The following is a 9,959-nucleotide window of genomic DNA, read 5'->3' as shown; positions in this document are numbered from 1 at the left end:
GCTAAAGGAAGAGCCCTCTGCTATACACACCTATGTAAATACCAGCATGTCCGCTTCTCTCTCTCTTTCTCTCTCTCCACTGTCTCTTTCTGTCCTGTGTCTTCCCACCACAGACCACTGGTCCCCAGTGAAGGCTGCTGGATCATATCTCATAAGCACCTGGGGCGACTGCCTGAGGTTCCCAAAGTCTAAGAATACGTGGTTTCCCAAGAGGAATAAAACAGCATCCTCCACCCTCCCTGCCTCCCAGCCACCAGGCACCCCACTCCCAGGGGTGGCAAACACAAGCCAGACTGCCCCCAAGAAAACAACTCCCCAAAGATGACAACATTTTCAATTTGCAACCTGATTTTTTTTTTCTTTAATATGTGTGTTGTGTGCTTTTCCCTTTGTCAAAAGAGCACAAGCCTTTCATTTTGCCTTTTATTTGTCTTGCTGCCGGTACAGTGAAAATGTATTGGCTTTTCAGTTAGTGATTACACATCATCACATACCCAATTTATAACACCATGCCCCAAAGAACAGATGTAATAAAGCAAGGGCAGGAAGTAGCAACCTTATAAAACAGAGCTGCCGACTCAAAGGTCTTTGCATGTGTGCAGGAAAGAAAACAGTGCCGCCTCCAGGCCTGGGAACTTGTATTTTGCAAATGATTGCAGATGTTAGGCACACAGGTCCAGTGAGTGGGTGGGACAGGAAGCGAAGGAATCAGGATATCCAGTTTCCTGGCCCCGAGGACAGAATATCTATAGCCCCAGTGCTCTGCAGGGAAGAACAAGGTTCTCTGTAGCTGTATCCATCCCAATCAAACCAAAATATCCAGGACCAGCATCCTGAAGTTAAGGAATTCTTGGCTGGGAGGTCAGTCCACGTCTCTGATGGTTTGGAGACCCCAGTAGTAACTCGTGGGTAGCTCAGTGGTTGAGCATCTGCCTTCATCTCAGGGCGTGATCCCAGGGTCCCGGGATTGAGTCCCACGTTAGGCTCCCCACAGGGAGCCTGCTTGTCCCTCTGTCTATGTCTCTGCCTCTCTCGCTGCATCTCTCATGAATAAATAAAATCTTGAGAAAAAAAAAAAAAAGACCCCAGTAAATACATAGGCCTTGGTTCCATGGCCATACGAACTAATTTAATTCTTTTCTGATAAAGACCATTAATGAAATAGATAGCTATATTTCATTATATAGGTCTGGAGTAAATCAGAAAGTTGTATCAAAAGAAGGGCCCTCATTTTGGGCCCTTCCACCCAGGGCTAAGGAGGTTCACCTTGGCGCCAGTCCATCAGGGGCCTCTTCCCTTAGCTCAGGGTGGCCTCAGATTTCACCTGCAGAGGAAGGTGGGGCATCTGATCTTCCTCTAGGCCCAGACTTGTCTGATGGAGGCAATTAGCCCTCAGGCCCAGAAGTCTGGTTCCCCACTGGAAACTGGGCACCAGCCTCCCTGGACATGAAGTCAGACGAGACCACAGACGCAAACACCCTCCACACCTACACACACACACTCAGTTCTTCTCCTTCCTTGTCACCTCCAGAGTGAGCACCCCCATCTTTTATCTCAGCCAGAGTCTGAGCCATTTCTCAACCCCTTTGCTGCTCTAAGCTTTGGGCTCCCTGGGCACCTCTCTCTCTCCATTCCTCGTCCCTCCTCCTTCCTCTTTTCTCAGGAGACCAGGGAGGTCCTCATGCTCCTCTCTGACACAGGACCCCTACACTTAGTCGCAAACTGTCACACACACCCAGACGCTTGCACATGCACACCCATACACACTCACTTACACATTCTCCCCCATGCTCACACCCACATACATGCACACTCATGCTCTCAGACTCACTCACATAGACACACTCACTTCCCACCTTCATGCTCACATACACTCACACACACTCACTCACACACATACTCACACACATAGAGCATCCTTTTCCACCTGCTCCATGCACACTGATCTCAGAATTTAAACTCTGTATCACACTGTCTACTTCATTATCATATAAATGTTTTCTGAGTGGCAGTCGACACATACCTCCCTGAACTCTGCCCTGAAACTCCATGAGGGCAAGCCAAAGGCATATGCTTCCTCCATCCCTCTCTTGCCTCACAATTTTTAGCAAAGATCTGGACTTAAGACAAAAGGTCAGCAAATTTCTAAAATCACTGATCTGAGAGAGGTCTTGGAGATCACCAAGTCTACCATTTCCCCACTCCAAATTAGATACAGGTTTGGATGGATGCATGGATGCATGGGTGAGTGCATGGATGGATGCATGGATACATGGGTGAGTACATGGATTCATGGGTGGGTGCATGCATGCATTGACTAATGCATTCAGTGGCTGGCAGGACTGGAACAACAGTTACAGACTCCAGGGTCATGCTGGGGTTGTTACCCTGTACTTGGTATTTGGGTAGGGTACAGGGCCAGAATAGGGTAGGGTACCCCCCCATCCAGAGGAAACCACTGAAGTCACAGTAAGAATTCTGACCTGGCCTCAGACCAACCTGGGTTCCATAGCTATCTCTGTCACTCCCTTTGTGACCATTAGCAAGTTCCTCTAAACCTCAATTCTTCAGCATGAACTGGGAATATTAATAGGATCTATTTCATTGCACTGCTGTGAGCCTTAAAAGAAATAAAGCAGGAAAAGCATTCCATACAAGGCCTGGCACATGGGAAAGACCCAATATGCACCAATACCCAATTATTACCATCAGAGTTCAAAGTAAAAAGGTGGGGGTGGTTGTGAATTCTGGACCTGCCATCAGTTACCGGTCAATAGCTCTTTACCCCTCTAAGCTGACTGCCTTGCTTTGTTTGGGGGCTGGCAAAATAAAGATTATAAAATCTGCTTCACTGGGCTGTTGTGAAAGGTAAATAAAATTTCCACTATGCCACACCTCTCCACTGTGTACACATCGAGTGTGTGTGGGGGTACTCAAGTCAAGGTAGTAGCTGGCATTACCTGTAAAGCAGTGGTGCTTGCCCACATGGTTTCTGAAGGCTGGCTGTTGCAACTCTGTCCCTATGTTCTCTCTCCTGCTCCATGTCCCACTGAATCCCAGCCAGGCCATTCATTCAACCAAATCCTCAAAAATGCCCTCCCTGGCCAGAGTGCCTGGAGGCAAGCTTCCTCTCTCTGAGATCTCAAAGCACTTCTAAAGTTTGTTACCACTCACTTCTCCCACAGTTTAGACCTCAACTTGGCCCTATAATTACAGAGCTGAAGTTCCCTCCTCTTCCACGATACATTCATCCACTAAGGGCAGGGGCTTAGGATTTGAGAACCAAGAATAAAGGTTTGAAGAAAATTCCAGAACAGACTCATGTCACACTTTGAGAATCTAAGTAAAGAGCTTATTCATTTGTATTTTAACTTTAAACCTCTTTTCTGATTATAAAAGTAATCATAGAAAATACCAAAAAGCAAAGCCAAATATATGTGTAACTAGTATACGTATGTGTGTGTGTGACTACTGTTCAGTTTTCACTTGTTTATTTTAACATGGTTGAGACCAAACTGTATAAAACATTTTACATCTGTTTTTCAGTTTATGTTACATATTATTATGCAATTAATTTCCCATATCATTAAAAGCTTCTTTAATGACATCACCTTTAATGACTCCATAAATACTCCCTTATTTGGAGACCACTAATTTATTTAATGATTCTACTCTTGGCCATTTAGGTCGTAACTGCTTTTAAACCCCAACATCCTCTGAAGCACCATGAGGTACACTGCCCCAGCTCAGAGGTGAGGAATGTGAAGCGGAGGGGCTTCGGCGGGCCTCTGTCCCCTCCCCACCTTCACAGTAGGGCCATGCTGTAATTACAGGATGGAGAACAGGCAGGTCCTTGCTCCATGCCATCTCCTTTCCCACTTTTCCAGAATTAACATTTTAATGGCTAAAGAGCAGCACTGTGATTCTCACAGACATAATTCTAGTCAATAAGATAGGCGATCTAAACTGTAGGGGAATCAATTTTTAGTAGAATTCTGTAAAGTTCATTGAACGAAATACAAGCCATAAATCTTTTCTTTTCTTTTTGTCTTACCTTTGATCTGGAGTATCTTTGTCCCAAACTCTTTTGATTGCAAGGATCAGAAACCACTCAAACGAGCTCAAATGAAAGGTTGAGGTTATTGCAAGGGTACACAGAGGCCCTGAGGGAAACCAGGAAGCATTGAATCAGGCCTCCAGAAAGACAGGAACCAGGGATTTGCTCTCCAGCTCTTTTTACTCATGCATGATTTCTCTGCTCTTCTCTGGGCCCTTCCGATCCCCTCTCCCTCCAGACTGGCTTCTCTGAATCCCAGTTCCTTATACACTTAGCAAGCACAGTCCCAAAAGCACTCCCCTCACCTCATCTCTACATGGCCTTTCAGCACACGTGTCCCAGCATCAGCCTACAGCATCCTTCTGGTCCCTGGTTCATATCCCCCAAAAAGAGAATCTTAATGACTGAGAAGAACATTTTGTTTCAATCCACATAAGCCATTAATAGTTCTTTGGCCAGCCCATAGTCAGGATACTCCTAGCTCCCATGTCAACATCTGGCCCAATCAGTGGTGACAAGGGAAGCAGGGTCACATGGGCCTTACTCACTCAGCAAAGCTTTGGGAGGACAGTAGATCCCCTGACAGGGAATCTGGGCCAATAAGAAGCTCCTGTGTCTAATTCCTAGACCAAGGACCATAAACCAAGCCAGAAATTTTTTCCACAGAGGTTCTAGAAACACAGTCTTCATTGGAAAGTGCCAACTAATGCTATCTCTTCCCATAATCAAGTGAACAAATAACAAGGTCCCTGAAAATCATAAGCCCTGGGTACCCATAACTGAGCCCCTGACTCCAGTCAGGAGCCTTGATCTGCCAGCAGTTTCTTCAAATCAGCCAGAACCTGTCTTACCTGCAAGCTCAGTGGAGCTCCACAAGCATCTTGGGATCAGATGGAAGGTGTCCTGACGGGCATGCTGCTGCCTCACGTCTTCCCCAGGATGCTCGTCTCACACCCCAAAGATTTCATAAGGACAACACAAAAAAGAAAAACTAACAATAAGAGAAAGGATTGGTATATTAAACTATGTTAAAATTAGAAACTTCTGTTCATGAAATAGAGAGTGAAAATGCAAGCCACAGAGTAGGAGAAGGCTATGTGCAATTAATATATCCAGCAGTGTATTACAGTTAAATATAAGAACTCTTACAAAAAAAATTTTTTAATGCAACAAAAAAAATGACCCAAAAGACTTAAACAAGCACTTCATGAAAGAGGATTTTTAAATGGCTTACGAATGTACAGAAATGGGCCTAACCTCAGCAGCCATGGGGGAAATGCGACCAAAAAAACACCATGAGATAGCGGGACACAATGAAAGACACGGAGAGGTGGAAGCTCGGGCACTGCTGGGTGGGGGACAGGAAGTTAAGACACCCACTGTGTAAACCTCCATGACGATACCTATTAAAGCGGAGCCACATACTCTCTATAGGACTTGGCAATTCCACCCTTAAGTATATGCCAGACAGAGATACAGGCAACAGAACACCAAGAAGAAGAGCCACAAACTAGAAATGACCCAAATCTCCACCAGCAGCAGGTGGATACGGTGGGCTGTAATAATAGCAATAATAGCAATGCGAATAGATACATAACTGCTACCTATGGCAACGTGGATGAATCTCAAAAGCAAAGCAAGCCAGACACCAAAAATGTACACATTGTATGATTTCGTTTTGTAAAGTGCAACGACGATGGCCAAAACTAATCTATGGTGTTAGGAGATGGGATCATACTCGTTTTGGAGGAGGAGGCTGGGGAGTGGCAGGGAGAGGGCGAAGAGGGGATTCCAGGCGTCTGGTGATACAATAGTTCTTCATCGGGCTGGTGGTTACATGAGTGGAATTAGGTTGGGATAGTTCATCAAGCTCTGTGCTGGTGATGTGGGCAGTTTTCTGAATGTATATTACACATCAATTTTTGAAATATTCATTGTTTACAAAGGCAATTACTGTACAACGTGATACACATAACTATCCCCAAATGTAATTATACTCCATATATATATATAAAACTCCTGTGGACCAGAGAGGTTAAGTGATTTCCACTGAGTCACACAGGCAGTTAGTGATGTGCAAGTCCACCCAGGTTTTAAGACTCCAAGGCCAGTAGTCTTTCTACTACACTCTGATGCTTCCATCTATATATCGAAGCCTCAACCCTACCCTCTTTCCCGACAAGACTGATAAAATATGCCTCCCCCTCACAGAAGGAAGAAACAATTGATATTCAAGACATCCTTTGAGTCATGAACTAACCTTGATGTAATGACAGCTCTCTAGTGGGCATTAGCCAAACTCAACACTCAATTCTTTCGCCTAGCATACATAAGTCATTCCTGGAGAAACACCTCATCAAGAAGCACCAAACCCAGGTGGCCCCCCTTCCAGCAGCCTGCCCAGACAGCTTCTCTGCTGCTGACCTCATGTCTGATACCACAGCTTGGGCCAGAGCCCTGTATGGCTCTTCCCAGAGCCACTGTTACTTTAAGGATCTGTTCGGTTCAACCTAAAACAAAAACAAAGGGAAGAAAGAGAGAGGGAAAATGTAAAATTGCACTGAATCAAACAAAAAAAGAGCGTCAACTCACTGGGTTGCACCTGGACTCCACGCACCTCTTGAGTTTGTAGTGTCTCGTGGGGAAAAAAAGAACAGAGAGCTTTGTCCCAGGAAGAGTTTAACATCACAGAATTCATCACAGTTGAAAGAGACTTTTAAAGTTCATCTTCTAAGAGCAGAGAATAATAAAGACGACATGTGGAGAGCATTTTACAGGTTCCAAAGGCTTTTCACATGTCTCTCTTGATTCTCCAGGCAATCATTTCAGGGAAGGTATTATTATCTCCCCTCTGAGAGACAAGGAAATCAAAACCCAGGCCATTTGCCGAGTGACTAAGTGGTGGCCTCCTGTGATTGGTCTCGGGTTGGTTGATTCCAAACCCCAAACTCTTTCCACCACACCACACTCCGCATCATAAACCCCACCCTGCTCAGTGGGAACACCTGAAATTTGTCATCACTGCTCCTCGAGAAGCCTTGGAGCCAGAGAGTAATCGGGTTCCAAGACAGCTAACTGAGGGACGTCTTAATCCAAGTCTGGCTTCTTCCATGCTCAACATCTGTGGATTTTTTCAGAGATGCCCATGCATCCGTAACATGCTGCACTTCCACAGAGTACCCCTCAACAGCCCCAGAGCATATCAGTTGGAAGGCATGTCCCAGAAGATGAGCAGTGAGCACACATGACACACAGGTCCAGGATGAAGGCCGGCCCAGAAAGGGGATGGGAAGATCCCACAAATTCCCCCGCTCCTCCCCAGAGCACCTCAGAGTCCTGCCAAGGAGAAGCCCCTTAAGAAGTGCCTCAGCCCAGAAAACTTTCTCTGCCCAGATTTCTCCCAGCAACAGAAGCAAAACCACCAGAAGCCCATTAAGAATTTCCTCACCTCCTGGGATGCCTGGGTGGCTCAGCGGTTGAGCGTCTGCCTTCGGCTCAGCTCAGGGTGTAATCCTGGGGTCGCAGGATGAAGTCCCATATCAGGCTCCCTGAGGGGAGCCTCCTTCTCCCTCTGCCTGTGTCTCTGCCTCTGTGTGTGTGTGTGTGTCTCTTGTGAATAAGTAAATAAATCTTTTAAAGAAAGAAAGAAAGAATTCCCTCACCTACCATCCCCATCCACCCTCCAGGGGCAGGAGCCTGCCCGGGGGATGAGGGAGGCCTGTCATGTATTTATAATATGTGGTGGGAGGATCATTGCACAAACCACTTGCTTTCCTGCTCACAGCCTAGCCCTAAACAACAACAAAAGTGAGAGAGACCGCTGTTCACACGGATGAGGAAGGGGAACTCAGGACACTCTCCCTTGTGTTACTAATCCAGCTATTATCAAGAACATCCTGTTTTCAGAATTACCTTTGGTGGCACACGTGTTCGTTCCTACTGCCCGTCACGAACTCTCCTTGCTGGGCAAACTGGAGACAAGCAATGTTTTAAATTGTGCTGCTGTGCTGCCCCCGTGACTTTGAAAGTCGGCCCGCAGAGCCAGTTCACTGGGCACAGTCAGCTGGCTGGAGGCAGGTCAGGCCAGGAGCCAAACCCTAAGAAGCCACTCATGGCCTTTCCCTCCTCGAGTTTCCTGAAGTTCCGCTGATTGCGCCCCAGAGGCCCCAGCGCTTCCTGGCTGCAGCACGAACCCACACAGCAGCCCCGGGCATGCCACGGCCTTGGCAGAAGGGCCCCACGGAGCTAGTGGGCCCGCTCCCATGGCCAGGAGAATAGGGCTGGGCTGCCTTTCAAAGGAGCCCAGCCCACAGAGCTTGGGTTCCAACCGTTTGAAAGTCTTCCCTATAGCAAGGTGACTGTGGGCTGGTGGTTCCCCTGCCCGCCTCGGCCCCTGCAATCAAAAGGGAAGAAAAATCCAGGTCTGCAAAAGCAGTCGCCGTGGGCTAGAGCCCAGCACAGAACGGCAGACACCCAGACATCTGTCAGGAGCGAGTATCGACGTTTATTGACTGTCTGCAGACAGAGGCTGCGTCAGGAGCTCCGGGGGTGACCGACGATCAGCCTCAAAGGAAGGGCCAGAAATACCACATTACCTGTGCAGAACATTCCTCAGACCCTACCTGGTGCCGGGAGCTTGGCCTAAAGCTCCCCATTCTTACCAGACACCACACGAACCCATCAGCCGATAGAAACACGTACCGCCGTCAAGCAAGGGTCCCCTGGCCCAGTGTTCTCGACCAGAGCACTGCCACCCCCTCATGGACCATTTGGAAATTCGGGGAGTGGAGTCAGGGTTGTCAGAGTCCCTGGGGGACGTGACTGGCCTTTAGAGAGTAAACACCAGGGACGCCAAGCCTCCGGCGACGCAGGAGATAATACCATGCTAAGAATCTTCCAGAATGCCGACACCTCCCAGCCCTCAGCCCTAATTCACAGCCTGATTTGTCTTGTGTCCCTCGAATAAACATCACAGCCTCACGTGGTGCCCTGCAGTTTGGGGAACTCGCTAGCAGCTGTGGAAAGGCTGTTTCTTCAGGCGTGGTGCCAGGGGGCATGAGGGGCTCTGTGGTATAACCGCATAAGCGGGGGCCCTGGGGAGCCCTTGGGGTTAGGTCCTGCTCGGTGTGACCATGGTCAGCATCCTGTCTGAACCTGTGCATGAGCACCTGCTCTTCCTTGGTATGCGGGTTCAGTGAGATTACGTGTTTACAGGGCTGTCCTCAGTAAGGATGGCGATGTTTGCTATTCAGGAACTATTAGCTGGGTGGTTCAGTGGCTGAGCATCTGCCTTTGGCTCAGGTCATGTTCCAGAGTCCTGGGATTGAGTCCTACATCAGGCTCCCTGCTGCTTCTCCTTCCACCCCTCCTCCTTGCTTATGATCTCTCTGCCTCTCTCTATCTCTTGCACAAAGAAGTAAATAAGATCTTCATTTTAAAAAAGAAGAACTGTTAGCCCAAGAAGCTAGATCTGAATTTGTCAGTAGCAGACACAGTGAGGTCAAGAGGAACGAAGATTGATTGAACTTTAGAAAATCTATCAAACCCCAGATCTACTCTTTTACTCATAATGTGTTAGGCCAGTCAGTTGACCCTTTCAGAGCTCCATCTTTTCACACCTGGGACTGTTCATATAACCATAAATACTTCACATGGTGATTGTGAGGATAAATTGAAATTAGGACCCACAAGTGATTTGCCCACTGTAAAGAGCAATACAGAGTATTCAGCACACATTTCATCTATGGAGAAGCATCTAGGGCTAGACTATCACACCTCTAGGTTGGTGTTTCCTCCTTCAGTTAGGATGACATCATTTCCTCCATGATTAAAAGTTGCAAAAACATGCAGAAAGATGTTCAAGTTCACTAATAAGAAAAGTGCATATTAAAATATCAAGAGA

At 47.2% G+C, this 9,959-nt stretch overlaps 1 long non-coding RNA gene across 1 annotated transcript; it reads right to left on the bottom strand.

The window, feature by feature from the left end:
- Nucleotides 1-353: 353 nt before the first annotated feature.
- Nucleotides 354-9,180, bottom strand: LOC106559851. The gene is made up of 3 exons (XR_005371078.1): nucleotides 4,909-9,180; nucleotides 4,055-4,163; nucleotides 354-1,061 (listed from the first exon to the last, which is right to left on the bottom strand). It is a non-coding gene; the product is annotated as an uncharacterized LOC106559851 (long non-coding RNA).
- Between the last annotated feature and the right edge of the window lie 779 nt (nucleotides 9,181-9,959).

This window comes from Canis lupus, chromosome 16 (genome assembly GCF_011100685.1).
Source record: "Canis lupus familiaris isolate Mischka breed German Shepherd chromosome 16, alternate assembly UU_Cfam_GSD_1.0, whole genome shotgun sequence".
NCBI lineage: Eukaryota > Metazoa > Chordata > Mammalia > Carnivora > Canidae > Canis > Canis lupus.
The sequence above is the reverse complement of the archived record's forward strand: the minus strand, read 5'-3'. Positions and strand labels throughout refer to the sequence as shown.